Source organism: Aethalodelphis obliquidens, unplaced genomic scaffold (genome assembly GCF_003676395.1).
Source record: "Aethalodelphis obliquidens isolate GAN/ISIS:26980383/991018 unplaced genomic scaffold, ASM367639v1 scaffold21, whole genome shotgun sequence".
In the NCBI taxonomy this organism is placed as follows: Eukaryota; Metazoa; Chordata; class Mammalia; order Artiodactyla; family Delphinidae; genus Aethalodelphis; species Aethalodelphis obliquidens.
In genome coordinates, this window is record NW_020837965.1 from 11,070,954 (window position 1) to 11,088,863 (window position 17,910).

Here is a 17,910-nt window from a genome sequence, read left to right on the forward strand (position 1 = left end):
GGGATGCAGATTGTTGTTAGAAAAAATCTATCCTAAGACTGAAGTCTTTCTCAGCATTGTATGTCTAAAGCATTTTAGGTCCATTTTTAGTTTTGCTGACAGTGGGAATGTATTTTGAGGCTGGCAGGGATAGTGAATCAGATTGGAGTAATTGTTTCTGTGTGGACAAACTGATTAAGCCAGGGAAGATTTCATGCCTGCTGTTTTTGTGCTTTTGTTCATATTGTGTTTTGGGCCCCCATCAGTAATGTTCTGAAGTCTTCTTTTTTCATGTACTTAAGTGTAATCAATCTTTTAAGACCATTAGAATCTTAGAACATCTTAAAAGTATTTAGTTCTCCCAGATGACTTATTCTACTGAGCTAGAAGACTCTTTAACCTGTGCTTTCATTTGGCCCTTGGTGATGTGCATATCATCTTAACATGTATTATTTTCATTTTTATTTTTATTATGTAAACTACCGTTAACTATTATTTATAGAGATGTTTGTTGTGCATATGAAAAGTGGAGAGCTGAGTTTAAAACTATGTCTGCTTGACTTTTGTACATTAAATCATTCATCCATTTATTCAGATACTGAGCGCTTAAACATGGAAGACTGCACTTTTCAGAGAGCTCCCTATTGGCTACGATTGGTCCCTACATCAGACTCCATTAAACAGTTCTCATGTTGAGTCATATGTGTTTGCATCTCTGGCCCTCTTCTGCATAGAAAAGGAGGAAACGTTGAGGGAGAGACTTCTGTCTTGTTCATATTTATATTTCCTGCATCTAATGTAGCACAGGTGACATTTTAGGCAATTATCCCTTCTTTCTCTTCTTTCCTCCATTCATCCCCTTCAGGTCAATCATTTATTATATTTCATACCCATATTGAAGTTCTACTCTTTCTCTAGTCTCTAGGATACAAAAATGAGTATGGAATAATCTCTGCTCCCAAAGTTATCAGCCTGTGGTGGGCACTTACATTTAAACAAGCAGTAAAAGAATCTAAAAAAGAGTGGATATGTGTATATGTATAACTGATTCCCTTTGCTGTACACCTGAAACTAACACAACAATTGTAACTCAATTATAATCCAATACAAATTAAAGCAAAACAAAACAAACAGTACAATATACCATTTTGAATACAATGATAGAAATGCACAGACTGGGCTTCCCAGAGGTTGAATTTCAAGCCCCTATTACATTTTATAATAAAAATTTTAAAATGCCAAATCAGAAGTTACAACAATCACTAGTTTATTTTAAATGCTTCCACATTAAAAACATAAAAATACAATGAAATATAATTTTGCTACTTGCAAATATTAAGAAGATTTCTAAAATATCGATAGATTACTAGAGGCTGAGCCTACTTGGGATAGAACTGTGTGTTAGGCATGTATGCCCATAAATAAGGGAGATATGAAACAACCAGAAGGATTCCCCAAGGGAATATACACAAGGGAATCTGGTGATTGCTGTTCAAGAATTGTGCTGGGCATGGGACCACATGGGAGTGTGTGGTTTGGGAAAATAATAGTATTTTCCCCTTGTCAGACTCTTAGGATTAATGAGAATGTGTGCTCTCCATAAGAAGGGGCTGCAGTAGGGGGACTGGTCTTGGAGGGGGGAAAGGAGATGTGGGACAGCTGAGAGGACAGTCTTGATCTGAATCTTTCACTCTAACATCTTTACGTATCCTCTCTGGGTCATTTTCTTATTTTCGATTTAAGATTCTTTTGAGTCCCAGTTGACTAAGATAGCAGTGATGGGAGGAAGAGGAAATGAGACCTCAAACCCTTTCTTAAGTGTCAGTGAAGTCCCTAACTTATTGCCCTTACTTTATTTGGCAAAAGGTAGTATTCTTACCAAAATTGATATTATGTATACTTATCTCTTATAATTTAAAGACACAAAATATAAAATAAAATGAATAGTAAAGAAAGCTTTATTAACCCTTTGGTGTGTGAGACTGTGGAGGTGGGGTGTCCTGCCCATTTGAGTTAGTGACAAATTGCCAATGACATTTGAGGATCATTCAGAGCTTCAGGTGGTACAGATGATTATCAATCATAATTGTACTGAAGGCTCACAGAGTAGTGTTTTGAATACAATTATATGATGGAGAAAATGTCCCTACCCCTTCTTTTTTTTTTTTTTTTTTTTTTTTTTTTTTGTGGTACGCGGGTCTCTCATTGTTGTGGCCTCTTCTGTTGCGGAGCACAGGCTCCGGACGCGCAGGCTCAGCGGCCATGGCTCACGGGCCCAGTCGCTCCACGGCATGTGGGATCTTCCCGGACCGGGGCACGAACCCGTGTCCCCTGCATCGGCAGGCGGACTCTCAACCACTGCACCACCAGGGAAGCCCCCTCTACCCCTCCTTAAATGCCATTATGCTTTCTGAATTTGATGATGATCTTTACATAATCTAAAATATCTTGGGGATGAGAGTCACTACATTAAAATATATCCATGTTCCAAATGTGTGGCAGTATTACTGCAGCAAGATATTCAGTCAGAATGATCCGAAGGAGCTCTGATTTGCGCTGCATGTGGGCCACTGTAGATTTGCAAAGGAGTTAGCAACCAGATCCCCCTCTGTGAAGGGTTTGCAAAAACCCCTTTTCTATTCAACAGACCAAGAATAGTAACGAAGAAAACATACAAAGAGTTAAATCCATGCTACCTCAATCTTCTCACTAGATTGATATTATCCATATCACCCCAGTCTGGCTAGTTTATTTCTTGATCTTTTTCTTTTTTTCTTTAAAAAAAAACAATGTGTCAGGGAGAGAATTACCTGACTCCAGTCAGATCTAATTTTTTTATTTCATAGAAAATAATGCCATTAGGAGGCAGGTGCAGCAATGTTTTATTCTATTTTATATTTTTCTGAGTTTCTCTCTGCTCAAGAAAACATTCTGAGCTTTTGGGTTAACAGTGGTGAACACAGAAAACAAGCATTGGGAATAACAAAGCTGAAATTAGTCATTTTTAAAGGACATCTTTCCAAATTGGACTTGATATAAGTTCTGTTAACTGGTATGATGGCTGGCTGAGGGTGGCAAATCAAGAAGTATGACAAAAGACTAGGTAGCTGATCTTGTTTTATATATTCATTAATGATCGAAAAGGAGCAAACAGCACATTGAATTTCGATGATATTAATTCAATAGCTTTTGAAAGCCCTAGTGAGGTCAGGGAAAGACTTTTTGTAAAGGCTTGTAAAACTTAGAATTAATGAAAAAAAATTGAAATAAGAAAGGAGACTTCCCAGAGCTTGAGAACAGGTAACGCTCAGAACCAACACTTAATGAAAAGAGCATATTGTTAATGAGAACTATTGAATAATACCTCAAATTTATAATGGAAAGAAAAATTAATGGAACTTGCAATGTGAGCTAAAGATGAAAAGATAAAGATAATTAGCATATTTTGTCTAATGCATGAAGTTAGGAATGTGGGCATTTATACAAAATGAAGATATCACCCACATATATTCTTCCACAGTTCAGTTACCACAAATAAGGACCGGAGGACTCTTTGCATGTGTCAGTCATCCATAACACCTAGCCTTAAATACCCTGTTTACTTCCAAAGCAACAAGAATTATATCCAGGTCCTCCTATGACTTATAAGCCAATGACACAAGGTGATATTCTATCTACTGGGAATGCAGCCATGAATAAAACAGGTGAAATCCTGTCCTTATTGAGCCTATATTCTAGTGGAGGGAGACATAAATAAATGAGTGAGAATATGTCCAATAAGTTGAGAAAAAAACACTAAGTATTATTAAGAATAAAATTAAATAAGTAAGTACATGTATACTTCAAAAAGTGTTGAAAATTCTATACTAATTACATTTGTATTAAGCCATATTATAGATACAAAAGTTAAAATAACAAAGTTACCATCTATTTTAGTTATCTATTTGTATAACAAAGTTATACAAATAGAAATTTATAAAGGTCCACCCAGGTTCATCCCAAAGTTAGTGGTTTAAAACAATAGCAATGATCTATTGTTATCATCCTGGACATTCTGGGGGATTGACTAGGCTCAGCTGGGCAGTGTTTGCTCTTGTTCTTTTCACTGTTTGAGTCAAACTGTGGCCAGGGTTGAAGTCACCTCTAAAGCTTCTGTGCTCGCCTGTCTGGTATGTGGGCGGGGAAGGTTCAAAGGGCTGGGTGCTGTAACAGCTGAAACTCCTCAAGTATTTCTCTTCCTATGTGGTCTATCCTTGAGGGCTCTCAGCATGGTGGCTTCGTAGTGCTCTGGCCGCCAAAGACACATAATCTCAGAGAGAGAATAAAACCAGGTTGATAACCATATTGCCTTTGTGACCTAGTCTTGGATTAATCAGTGTCACTTCCACTATAGTCTTGTGGTTGAGAAATTTATAAAGGTCCACCCAGGTTCAAGGACTGGAAACATAGACACAGTCACTGGTTTGGAGGAGCTCCATGTTGAAAAATTGCGCATGGGATGAGATATATACTGTTATCATAGTTTTTGGAAAATACTGTCTGCCATATCAGATAATAATGGCTACTCTATTATGTACCAAGCAAGTTGATAAGTTTTCTGGTAGATAAACTCTAAGAGACTGTGACTTAGTATGGAGAAATATTACCAAGTTACAATGAAAGCTAATAAATGTTATATACAAATGTAAGATTATAAAAGAGCTGGCACAAGACATTATATGATTTGGTATGCTATCATTTCATAGAATAGATTCCATAAATTTGGAGGAAAGAGATCACTGTGGACCATTCTGAGAAATTTCACGTTGGAGAAGGACTTTGATCCTCTAGACTGGCTTGTCAACTGAGAAATAGATAAGACATTCTCTAATTAGAGGAAGAATGAATAAAGGTAAGAGTTGAGAACATTCTTAGAAAGTCTGATTTGAGGACAGTGAAAAGACAAGAAAATATCCTCAAGACAGTGATTAAAACAATGACGACAACAAAAATCCAGACTAGAAAGAGCACGGGACATAAACACCTATAATATGTTCTACATTGTAATAGAGAATCAAGGGAAAAGAAAATGGAAAATTAAAATCTTGGCCCTCCTTGAGTTGTCAACTGAAATTTGTTAAAGAAATTGGCGACAAATTGTGGTAGGATATTTGTACATTAAAAACTTGACATTGTGACTAGGTAAAAGGAAGATACTGTTATTAGAAATGACAGCTTGTGAAAAAAGTAGAATGAAATATAAAACATAGGTGTGTCCTGAGGGAGAGCCAAGTGGTAGCTCTGTGGGCTTTTATGACCTGGTTTCAGAAGTCCCTTAGTGTGACTTCTGTCACATTCACAAAGATCTGTCTAGGTTCCAGGGATGAGGCTTTTCATAAGGCTTCTTAATTTCATATGAGAAAAGAAAAGCCAGAATGAATTACGTTTTTGCTGGCTCTAGATTGTTTATATGCCAGACAGGGAGACTCCTGAAGGTAGAACCCATGTTCTAGTCATCTTTCTGCTCAGTAGTTGGCACGGTGATGGGCATAATTATGTATTTGTTGAGTGAAAGAAAGCAGTAGTCCTGCTTGGATAATGGTTTGCTTATTGTTTCTTTAATCAGTTCTAAGATCCCTATAACCATCTTCCTATTTCAGCTGGCGGGTTTAGCCACATATGGACAACTCCATTGGTCAGATTCTCCACCCAAGTTACAATTATGTGTGCCATTGTCTAGTATCTGTTGGTTTGTTAATTTCATTATATATATATATATATATATAAACATAAATATATACTATATAGGTATATTTTTCATTACTCTTACCATTTTGCATGTATAGAAAGGAGCTAGAACTTTTTGTGATATTTTGCAAAAAAAAAGAACTTTTTAGATTCAGATCAATGTGAAAAAGTCTCTCCTAACTTAAACTTATGGCATCTGTGATTCTATCTTCATAAAGAAGTTAAGAGTCCAATCTCTAATTGGACATTATTTCATGTTTATATTCTATTCTTAAGTGTTTTGCTCAAAGTAGCCTGTGTCCAGTAGTTCTAGTGGTATTTCCATCAGTTTTGCAGACTTTGCACAATTGCCCCAAATATTAACAATCTTTCAGAATGGGGCAAGAAAAATGTAAACAAAATAGTGCAGATGATTATTATAAGCCTTTCCCACTCCTGATATTCCCTCACCTCAGAACCACCACTGATGGAACATTACTTTCTCATTTCATTTTTGAACTTTGAATCAATAGCAGTGATTCAATTCATAATGTCACTATTTAGCCTGTGGTGGCCTTTCCTTTCTTCCCTACAAGTTCTATCAGGCAATTCTATAGACTAACACACTTTCTAGTGTTTTCTCTGAGAGGAATGAAGATTAGATATGAGAAACAAACATAACAGGCTGAAAAATACTGTTTCTCCTCCTCCCTCCTTCTATACAGTGCTTCCCTTGGAATAATTTCTACCACAAACACTAGCCTTCTGAAACCTGAAGCAATCAATAAGGCTTACTTAAATGCCATTGCTTCCAGGAAGCCTCTCCTAAAATGATCTAATAAACCCTTGGATATTTGTAGTGATTTGTTTATACTTTTGATTTTTTAAATTATTCATTCAACAAGTATTTATTGAGCACCTAATATATGAAGACACAATGCTAACCAATGGGTGTATAAAATCAATGGGTAAAGAAAACAGACTTGGACCTTATTTTACAAATTGGATTACTCAACTGACAGAAACAAGTAGGGATCGTATGATGGCAAAAATGAGTGTTTCTGTGCATTTGTATGTGTGTGCGGTGATGAGGGTGGCTTACGAAAAGTACTCTTTAAAAGCTTCTTAAAAGAGGTGACATTTCAGCTGATACCTGAAGATGTTAGTCATGTGAAGGACGTGATTAGGGTTAGGGATAGGAGAATGGAGCTGGCAAGGTCGAAGGAAGAGCATCTGCTAAAGCTCTAGGAAAAGAAGAACTCACTATGTTCAAGAGACTGAAGGCCAGAATGTTTGGAGAAGCAGCAACAATGGTGAGGCTGCACTAGGGACCAGAAATGGCAAAGAGTTTAATTTTAGCTCAAAAATGCTGTAGAAAGCCACTGCAAATTTTTAAATAAGGGATTTCATACCATTTCATAATGAATATCTTTTCTCTCTTAAAGTTTGTATAGTTGTTGCTAGAGTATTTGCCTTATTTCTTTTTCCAAGTGATAAGCTACTTTTGTGCTAAGGTTTGGTCATTACCTACCGGTGTCTTTTTCTATTATACAAAAAGTACATGTTCATGAAATAGTTGCTGAATCCAATTGAAACAACTAATATAACTACTTATTTTTTCTCAGATATATCCATTGTTCGATTATACATTAGTTATCTTGTGCTATAAAAGAAATCCCCCCAAAACTTAGTAGCTTAGTCAACAATAATCAATTACTATGTCCCACAGTTTCTGTGGGTCAGAATTTCAGTAGAAGCTTGTTTGAGAAGTTCTGGCATGGGGTCTCTCATCAGGATGCAGTGGATGGGAGCTGCAGTCATCTGAAGGGTTGCTTCAGGCTGAAGTATCCATTTACAAGATGGCTTACTCACGTGGCTGGAAAGTTGGTGCTGGTTGCCGGTACAAAAGTCACAGTTTCTCTCCATATGAGACCCTCACAGTCACTGTCTGGCTTTCCTGAATGAGCATACCTGGAGACCAAGTTGAAAGCTGCAATACTTTTTAGGACTTAGTCCTGATTCAGTGTGGAATAAACAACCACAAGAACATGGATGTGAGGAAACAAGACTTCCTGACACCTGGAAGCCATCTTGGAGGTTGGGTAACACAAGTTATAAGCACTTGGTACAAAATTTGTTTACCATGGATTGCTTTAGGGCTCTTCATACCTTGTTCTCTCTTTGCTTTGCTGGCTACACCCCATCAGGGATACAGATAAAAGTAACTTCTTTGTTGCAAAGATTATCTAGAGATTCTAATCCAGATGCCCTATTCTGTGCAAAAGCCTGCCTCTGGCTGTTGAATGCAATTCAGTCTCCCTTCTGCTCTCAATTTTATTTCCTTTTTGCCACCATGGGAACCAGAGTGTAAGCCTCTCAGGAGTACTGGTGGCTTTTAAAGCATATTTACAAATTACATGAGACAGCATGTCTTTAATTTGCTATTTAGCTGAAGAGTAATATGTTTCTCTATTTGGAAAATGGTTTCAAGGTACCAGCACGAAGGATAGGAAATTAGAATTTCTAGGATCAGTTTTCTAACTGACTTACGAGTTGCTGTGTACCCTTCAGCAAAGCACCTAATGTGCTTCTCTGTAAAACGGGGATAGGAAGAATAAGTCCCTACATCAAGGGAATGCATCACAATTGAATTCATATTAATATAATAGGCTTTGAAAAATTTCACAAGAAAAGTACTATGGAATGCAAATTATTATGGTGCAACGCTCTTCGGGTGCCTGCAAAATACTAAATCACTCTATTTTATCTGCTTTATGATATGGCTTTTTTTTTTTTTTTTTTTTTTTTTTTGCGGTACGCAGGACTCTCACTGTTGTGGCCTCTCCCGTTGCGGAGCACAGGCTCCGGACGCGCAGGCTCAGCGGCCATGGCTCACGGGCCTAGCTGCTCCAGGGCATGTGGGATCTTCCCGGACTGGGGCACGAAGTCACGTCCCCTGCATCGGCAGGCGGACTCTCAACCACTGCGCCACCAGGGAAGCCCAATGTTATGGCTTTTTAATTTCAAACAGTAAGTCATTTTCCTGAATTGTGACAGGACAAAGGGAAAGCTCAACTCCCATTTTGTAATTGATACATTGTTTTGGTAGCTGACTTTCCTATAATCTTAAAAGGGCTCTATCATTCTCATATGGAATTCATCCCTATAATCAAATAACACCATTCAAAGATGATAATTGCCTTTTACTCCTATGCTAACAGTAAAGGTAATCACATAATACCCACATCTTCATTTGACTGCTTAAAGTGTAATTTAATAATTACGGAAGTCTGGGGGAAGGTAAAGGAGCGGGGGGGAAGCTAAACTTTAAGCCCATAGCATGATTAGCGTGTGTAAAAATGTATATACTGTGTGTGTATATATATATATATATATATATATATATATATATATATATATATATATAAAATCTATTGTGTATATATACATATGATATAATATATATCACTTGCTTTGCATTTAGTATTTGGTATATAATATTCAGGTTCTTGTAAATTATTTTGGGGTTATCTTCTCTTAGAAAAGGAGAGAGGAAAAGGTAGATGTTTAATATTATAGAAGTTTTACACACAATTCATTCATAGGAATTTTCCACAGTATTTATGTGATATGCACATATGATCAAAGTCCACTGTTGGCAAAATTTAGAATAGTTGGATTTCTATTTTAGAGTTCTCTCCCTTCCCCAATACCATTTCCTATTTCTAATCAGTTACACTGACATGCTCTACCTTTAGGCATCCATTAGTCTCCTGCTGTTTCTATCAAAATCTCTTTTTGAGAATGGAGCTGAAAGTTCTTCTCATGAAAACACAAGTGACAGAAAACCATTTAAAATATGACCTCAGCCTAGGGAATTTGCAATTTAAACCAGAATGAAGGTCCTGTGGTAGAAGTTGACAAATGACCCTAAAGTGTTTCTTAGTGACAAGGAAGCTTCTTCACCCATAGCAAGTATGATTGGTTTTGCCCACAACAAATCCAAGGCCAGCTTGGAATCCTGGAAAGAGAGGGAAGAATGAAAAATGGTAAAGAGGAGGCAAATCAGGTTACGAGAAGGGCAGGAGTCAGAGCTACGGCATCTCAAGCAAATCTTCCTATCTTACATGTATTATTGTCACGTCTAACATTTAGGTATTATTTTTCTTTTTCTTCACCAAGAAGGAGAAAACTCTGCTAATAGGAAAAAAAAAATGTGACTTTCATTTATCAGTTATTTTTGGGTGCGCAACAAATCATTCCAAGACCTAGTATTTAAAACAATAAACATTTATGTTGTTTTTTTCTGGTTTTGTGGATTGACCACGTGTCTTCTGGTCTGAGTCAAGTTACCTGGGGTAGGATGATTTTGGACTACCTCATGAACATATCTGGTGGCTGGCAGTGGTTGGTCTGGGGGTACAGCACTTGCCTGCCTGATGGCTGGCTTGAAGTTACAGGTGGCAAGTCCGCATCCATCTCATCAGCATCCAGCAGGATAGCCCAGGTTCACTTTTATGAAGGTTGTAAAGACCTCTCAGCAGCAAGAACAGGCAAACCACAAATGCACAAAACTTTGCTTATATCACATTTGCACATACCCCACTGCACCAGGTAAGCCAATGGCTAGGCCTAGGGTTAAGGTGTTGAGAAACTGACTACTTTTTGATGGGAGGAGTCTCAAAGAATTTGCGGCCAGTTTTTTTTTTTTTTTCTTCAATGTGCCACAGACTGTAAATTCTATCATTATATCCTGAGTCTTTCCTTTCTTATTGGTCCCCCATCATTAAACATATATTTCTTCACTGTTTCCCAGTGGATACCCAGTACCAATGTACTCTCCTTTGGTTCTCCCAAATAAAAATATTTTCTTAAGAAAGGATATAAAAATTTTGTTTACACTGAGATGAGTAATCATCTTCTTCCTAAGTGGTCTGTCATTTTCACATGGAAAAGTGTATTGAGTGTAAAGTCATCACAATATGAATAGAACCTTAGATTTCTACAGACTGATCTGGAGAGAGAGATTTTAGCGCAAAGCTAGGACCTCCTTTTGGTTCTGAAATATTATCATATACGTTCAAAGTGGTAACAAGTAGTGTTTTAAAAGAGTCACTGCTTATCTTGAGAAGCCAGGCTCATGCCTGCCCTTCAAAAGCAGTACTGGCAAAGAAAGACACCATCTACTGGAAATCCAACTACTATAATATCAATTTGTCATTTTCCCATGTCTTTTTCCCTCATCTATTTGTGTTCTTCCTGATATGTAGCTACATGAATGCAGTCTTGAATATGTCCAACCATCAGTACATTCATTTATCCATCCATTCAATAATATTTGTGTAGCATGTACCATATGACTATTAATATTCTAAGTTGCTGGGGATACATCAGGGAAGACAATGGACAGTATCACTGCCATAATGGAGCTCACCTTCTACTGGGTGAAGCTTTTTCCTTTTGTCCTTCTAGAATGACTCACTATCCTTTCTCACCTTGCTCTGTACTCCAGACTGTATCAATGTGATCCCTGGCCCTTTAGCTTTCAGAGGGATCTGAACAGTGAGAGGCATCAGCAGGATATCAAAAGGTATCATTCCCAAGACTCAATGTTTGCTAGGTTGCCACAGGTTGGCTTCACTTTTCTACCAAAGGTTCAGAGGCAACATTTACCATTAGAGAAAAGGTGGGCTCAGTTATAATGATAAGCCACTGGGCAAAGTGATAATTAGAGTTTTTGGACCCACAAGGCTCTGTTGTGATAGCTAACTGATCATAGGGTCCTGAAGAATCAAGTAGATGAGTAGCTTCCTAAGATGCTGCTATATAAGCAGACATTTTCTAAGTCTGATAGAAAGAAATCGAACTTGAGCCATTGTCATAGAGATTGTGGTCCTTACCAAAAGACATAAACTAGTTAATAGCTCTATATTGATGAGATAAAACCCTGGTCCCGTTGACAAAGACTCTATATGTGGTCACAGATATACACTATGCATCTTCCCCCAAGACTTCCCCAAAGTGGTCAATGGCCATTTCCAGAGTGACAGTGACCACAGAAAGGTAAATGTCTGGGCTTTTTTGTTGATATTCCATAGTGACTTTGAACTTATAATAATCACCAGAACTAAAATACCACTCTGGCCCACTGGCTGCAGAGGTTTATGAAGATTAGGTCATAACTGGAGTCTTAGATAAATCTCATAATCTCTCCTGTGCCACTGAGGGTCCATCCATTGTTTCCTTCTGTTTTGTTTTTCAGATCTAGATTATATGGTAAAAATAAATACACTAAATAAATACTTGAAGGAATCTCCACAATGGTTCCCTGAACTATGTTCTTTTATAGTAGAAAAGGCATGTGGAAACCCCTAAGAATTGCCCCTCACAAGACAGTAAACCCAAAGCTATATAAGATCCTTAGGAGAAGAGCAAATTGGTACTTTTATAAAAGTCTTGATAGATGTAAAAGTCTTGATTACCATCTCAGTGTTATTTAACTTGCACATTTTGGTCAGTAAAGAAGCTAGATTTTTCATGAAAAGTGACTTAGATTATTATAGACACAACCAAGTCATGCTATAATTCACAGTTATAAATCCAAACGTGGTGCCTTTACTGAAGCAAATAAACAGAAACTTTAGACCCTGGTATACACAATTATTGGCCTCAAAAATCCTTTTCTCTACATCCCTAGTATCAAAAATAATCAGAAATAATCTTCAACTGGCATGGCTTGCAGTATACAACTACTCTCTTGTCTCTGTGTTATGGAAACTCTCCTATTATCTCATTTTATAATCTAGATGGAATTTGGTTATTTTTCTTTCTTTCCCCCCCCCAGCTTTTGTGAGGTATAACTGATAAATAAAAATTGTATATATTTAAAGTGTACTACCTGATGTTTTGATATACGTACACATTGGGAAATGATTACCACAATCAAGATAATTAACATATTTATCATCTTTTTATTTACCATTTATTTGTGTGTGTGGTGAGAATACTTAAAATATACTCTGTTAACAAATTTCAAGTGTATAATACATTATTAACTATGGTCACAATGCTGTACATTAGGTCTCCAGAACTTATTCATCTTATAACTGGAAGATTGTACCCTTTGACCAACATCTCCCCATTTTCCCTATACAATATGTCCTCATAACCACTCTTTTAACCATTTTCTATGAATTCAGCTTTTTTAGATTCCACATATAAGTGAAGTCATGCAGTATTTTTCTTTCTGTGTCTGACTTATTTCACTTAGCATAATGTCCTCCAGGTTAATCTATGTTTTCACAAGTGGCAGGATTTCCTTCCTTGAAAAGGCTGAATAGTATTCCATTGTATATACATACCACATTTCCCATATGTCCATTGACAGACACTTAGGCTATTTCCATATCTTGGCTATTGTGAATGCAGATATCTCCTTGAGATAGTAATTTTATTTCCTTTAGATACATACCCAGAAGTGAGACTGCTGGATCATATGGCAGTTATATTTTTAATCTTTTGAGGCATCTCCATACTCTTTTTCATAATGGCTGTACCGGTTTACATTTCCACCAACAGTGTACAAGGATGAACTTGGTAATCCTGGTCCATTATACTAATGATATGAAGTTAATTGACCTGAGTGGGCAGGAAGTACGAAGTACTCTAGAAAACATATTAAGTTTCATGGGTGTCAGATGGTGACCAATAATACCTGAGCAGTTTCAGAGATGTTGCTTTGGTGATATTTCTAGGAATCTAGCTGTCCAGTGCATGCCAGTGTATTACCTCTAAACTGAACAACAAGTGTTGTGTCTACACTTTCCACCACAAAGAAAGAAACATATTTGTGTTTGTCTGACCCATATACTGTATAACCTCAAGACTGCAAGTTATGCGTGGTGTTCAGAGCAAAATAATGGCTTTGAAGAGGGTACATACTGTGACCCAAGTTTCCCTTGGGTCTTATAACTCAGCAGAATCCATGGTAAGGGAAGTGTCTGTGGCAACTTTGGGAGCAATGTCTGGTTTTCCACTTCATGTGGGAGAAGTTTTGGCCTGAGGTATGAATCTACACCAGTTAATAGGCAGCGATTATGAGCTTGTCATAGGATTAGCAGTTTAGAATAAGATTGGAAGATTAGTGGCAAGGAGATCTGGGAAGACGTAGGTGAACAAATATCTTAGGATGTGCAGACATTTTAGAGGTATTCATGTCCCATGTAATGCCCGTCTGTTATGCCCGTCTCAATTATTTGAGTCACTGTAGGGGAGACTCAAATAATTCAGTGGAGTAGATGACTCACTATGTGACATAGTGAGCTGCTTTTCCCAGACATGCTAGTGTTAAATCAATCAATAAAAAGGGTGAATGACCGAAGAAATAAAAGGTGATACATGGACTTAAAACCCTGTGTATGGGATGTCCCATATCAAGGTTAATCTGGGAATCACCAGAGCTGAGAGTCAATCTACCAAGACCAGAGGTATACGTTAAATTACAACATAATACCATACTGTAGGGAATTCAGCAAACTTACTATGTCAGGGTGATTACAGTAGCCTTCTTCCATCATGGAGAGGGGAGGGATATTTTCCTCTTGGGAATATAAAGTTCCTGGATTTTCAAAATGTCTTATCTATCACTATGGTAGCCAGGATACCAATGTTTCTGTCCAGGGCATGTTCTGGAGAAGGAAGAATGGCAAAGGCTCATGCCCAGGGAATGCACACACCCCTCTTCCCCTCATTGTACCATGACACTGTTGAATGGCCTGATGAGGGCTGAGTTATGACACTAGTATTGTGATCTTTGGCTTAGTGACTGTGAAGATCCTGGGGCTCAAATGATAAATGTCTTTATCGGGCAATATAATCATAGTTCCCAATCCTCTTAAATTAGAAGCTGAGATTGGCTTTTGGGTTCTTTGTGCCACTGAACCAGCAGTCAGGGATGGGAAGCTATACTGGCTGAGATAATGATCCTAATCACAAGGGGAATATTAATTTTCTAGTTCAAAATGAGGGCAAGGAAAGCTATGTATTGATATAGGGAGACACTCTGGAAAGCCTCTTAGTGCTCCTTTGCCCTACAGTCATGATCAGTTAAAACCTTTTGAAATCCAGTAACTACAGGGATGCCAAAGGCTCAAATTTTATAGGAATGAGGGTTTGGATCACCCCATTAAAATAAAACACTCTTTTCCAGCTATAGTGCCAGCAGTTGTTTGAGTCTTCTACATTCTGACTGACTTTTTACCTAGTTTGTTGTCAATTACTGAGAGAAATGTGTTATATTCCCCAACTATGATTGTGGATTTGTCCATTTCTCTCTTTAATTGGGTCTAATTTTTGCTTCATGTATTTTGAATTTCTATTATGAGGTGAATATGTGTTTTTAATTGTTATGTGTTACTGACACATTTACCCTTTTATCATTTAAAGTGTTCCTGTTTTGTTTGTGGTAACACTCCTTATGCTGGTATATATTTTATCTGATATTAACATAGTCATTTTAACTTTATTACAGTTACTTTTCCAATGACATATTCTTTGCATCTTTGTTTTACTTTAAAACTTGGATTTAAATATGTCTATCACAGAATATAGTTGATTCTTTTAAAAAAAAATCAGCCTGATGGTCTTTGCCTTAAATGAAGTTTTATTACATTTATATTTAATATAATTTTATATAGTTTTATTTATGGTTACCATTTCAAATTTTTCTGTTCTTCCTTTCCTGCATTCTTTTTATTAATCAAGTGTTTTTACAATTCCATTTTAATTCTCTTTTATTAACTAGTGGTTGCTCTAGAAATTGTGCTACTTTAAATCATTAAATCTACTTAGAGGCAATAATGAATTGCCTCAGGCAGATATAGGAAACTTGCAACAATTGTTTCTATTTACTCTCCCCATACACTCCTTTAGTACTATTGTCATGCATTTACATCTATATAGGTTATAAGCTCAGCAATTCAGGGTTACAATTGTTGCTTTTTAACCACATGTCAATTTAATTAATTAAGATAAAAAGAATATACACACAAATATACATTCTTATATAGGCTTTTATATACCAATTTAATCTTCATTGTTTCCTAGAGGCCTGAATTGCTCTAAGTGACATTTATCTTGAGCCTGAAAAATTCCATCATTTCTGGCTTGTTGGACATGTCATTATTTTGCCTTCATTTTTACTGGATCATTTTGCTTGATAGAAATTTTGGATACAGCTTTTTCTTTTTTTTTCTTTCATCACTTTGAATACGTTGTTCCAATTTCTTCTGGTCTTTTGGTTTCTAACGATAAATCAACTATTATAATTATTGTTCATTTATATGCAAAGTAATGTTTGTATGTGGCTGCTTTCAGGATTGTCTTTTTATCTTTGGCTTTCAGCAGTTTGAATATGATGTGCCTAGGAGTAGTACTAATCTTTGTGTTTATCTTGCTTGAAGTTTTCTGAGACTCTTGGATCTGGAAGTATTAAACTGCCACATTTGGCAGTTTTAACCATTACATTTTTTTCCCTGCCCTTTTCAATCCTCTCCTTCTAGAACTCAAATTACGTGTTTGTTAGGCCTTTTGATATTGTCCACAGGTTGGATTGTGAGGCTTCAGGTCTCTGAGCCTCTCTGTTCATTTTTTCATTTTATTTTACCATTTTTTCTGTATTCTTTGAATTGAGTACTTTCTATTTATCTCTCTTTCTATTTATCTCTCTTTTTCTAGTTCTTTTTTCTGTTTTCTCCAATCTGCTATTGAAATCATCTAGAGAACTTTTATTGTCAGTTATTTTAATTTTCAGCAAGCTAATTTCCACTTCTGATATATCACAATTCCCTGTTGAGATTTCTTATGTGTTAATACTTTGATACCATATTTTCCTTTAATTGTTTCATCATATTTAAAATAACTGCTATGAAGCTGTTGCCTGCTAAAGTTAACATCTGGTTCCCCTTAGATTCAGATTATTTTAACTGGTCTACTTCCTGACTAACAGTATTCTTTCCTGAGTTTTTTTTTTTTTTTAATATATCTAATTTTTGTTTGAAAAGTGGATATTGTTGATAATATATTATAGCATCACTGAATTGTGTTGTGTTCTGAGAATTATTGTTTTTTGTTGTACTAGGCAATTAATTTGCTTGAGTTCATCTAAAAACTTTGTTTCCTCATAATATATAGCAGCTCATATTTCTGTTCTGTATTTTTGTCTTCTGGTTCCTACCTTTCTATTCTGATCCCTGGGGTCTTGTCTGTTTGCATAATTTGATGGCCAACCAAAGATTTGACCAGAGATTATTCTCAGATATAAGGATTTAGTGTCTATGGTTTTCTTCTTCCAGGAATTCTTCCCTAATTTCCATCTGCTCTGTCAGCCTTGGGGTCTAGTCTCTAATGCCTCAGGTCAGTAAGCTCAAGCTTTATCCTAATTAAGCTGCAGACAACTGCAGATTCTCTCAGTTAAAAAAGACACAAATTCACAGAATTTGCCTAAGTGTGGGTCCTTGAGCCACACTGTCTATAACAGTGCTATAGACACTGTTTTTGTCTATAACCCTGGGGACCCTTGTGCATGGGTGTTTTCTTTGTCAGTTATTGATTTGAGCAGTTTTCTTGTTTTCATAATTGTCACCCATGGGAGACTTTGCATGACCATATCACTCCACCACCTCTGTCAGGGGTTCTTCCTTTCCTTTTGAATTTGCTTCAATTTCCCCATGATCATCCTACTAAGGATGTAATATCAGGCACAGTGGAAGATTCCAGGACACTGTTACAACACTGTAGTGTTTATTCTAATTGCTTATTCCTCTGTCATACCAAGAGCTAAATCTTAATGCCACTCCTGGTCATATAAATGCCATGAAGTACCCAGGAAGTAAGAAGAACCAGAAAGAATAAATATCACCCCTATTATTCTCAACATTATTGTTAAAGTGATCATTTTAAAAGACATCTGATCAAATTACTTCTCTACATGAAATTTGCCTTTAGCTTCCAACTTTCTACAATGTAAAGTCCAAGCTCTCTATCATGTCATGTAATGTATATATTGTACTTACTCCATGTCTAGGACAATGGACTAGATTCAATGCACTGTGTATGACATAGTGGAATTTCAGTAAATTTATGACAGAGTTGTCTACAGGATTTGGATGGTGCTACTTACTTCGTGAATTAATGCTATGTTTGTTGCATAAATTTTTAAAAGAATTT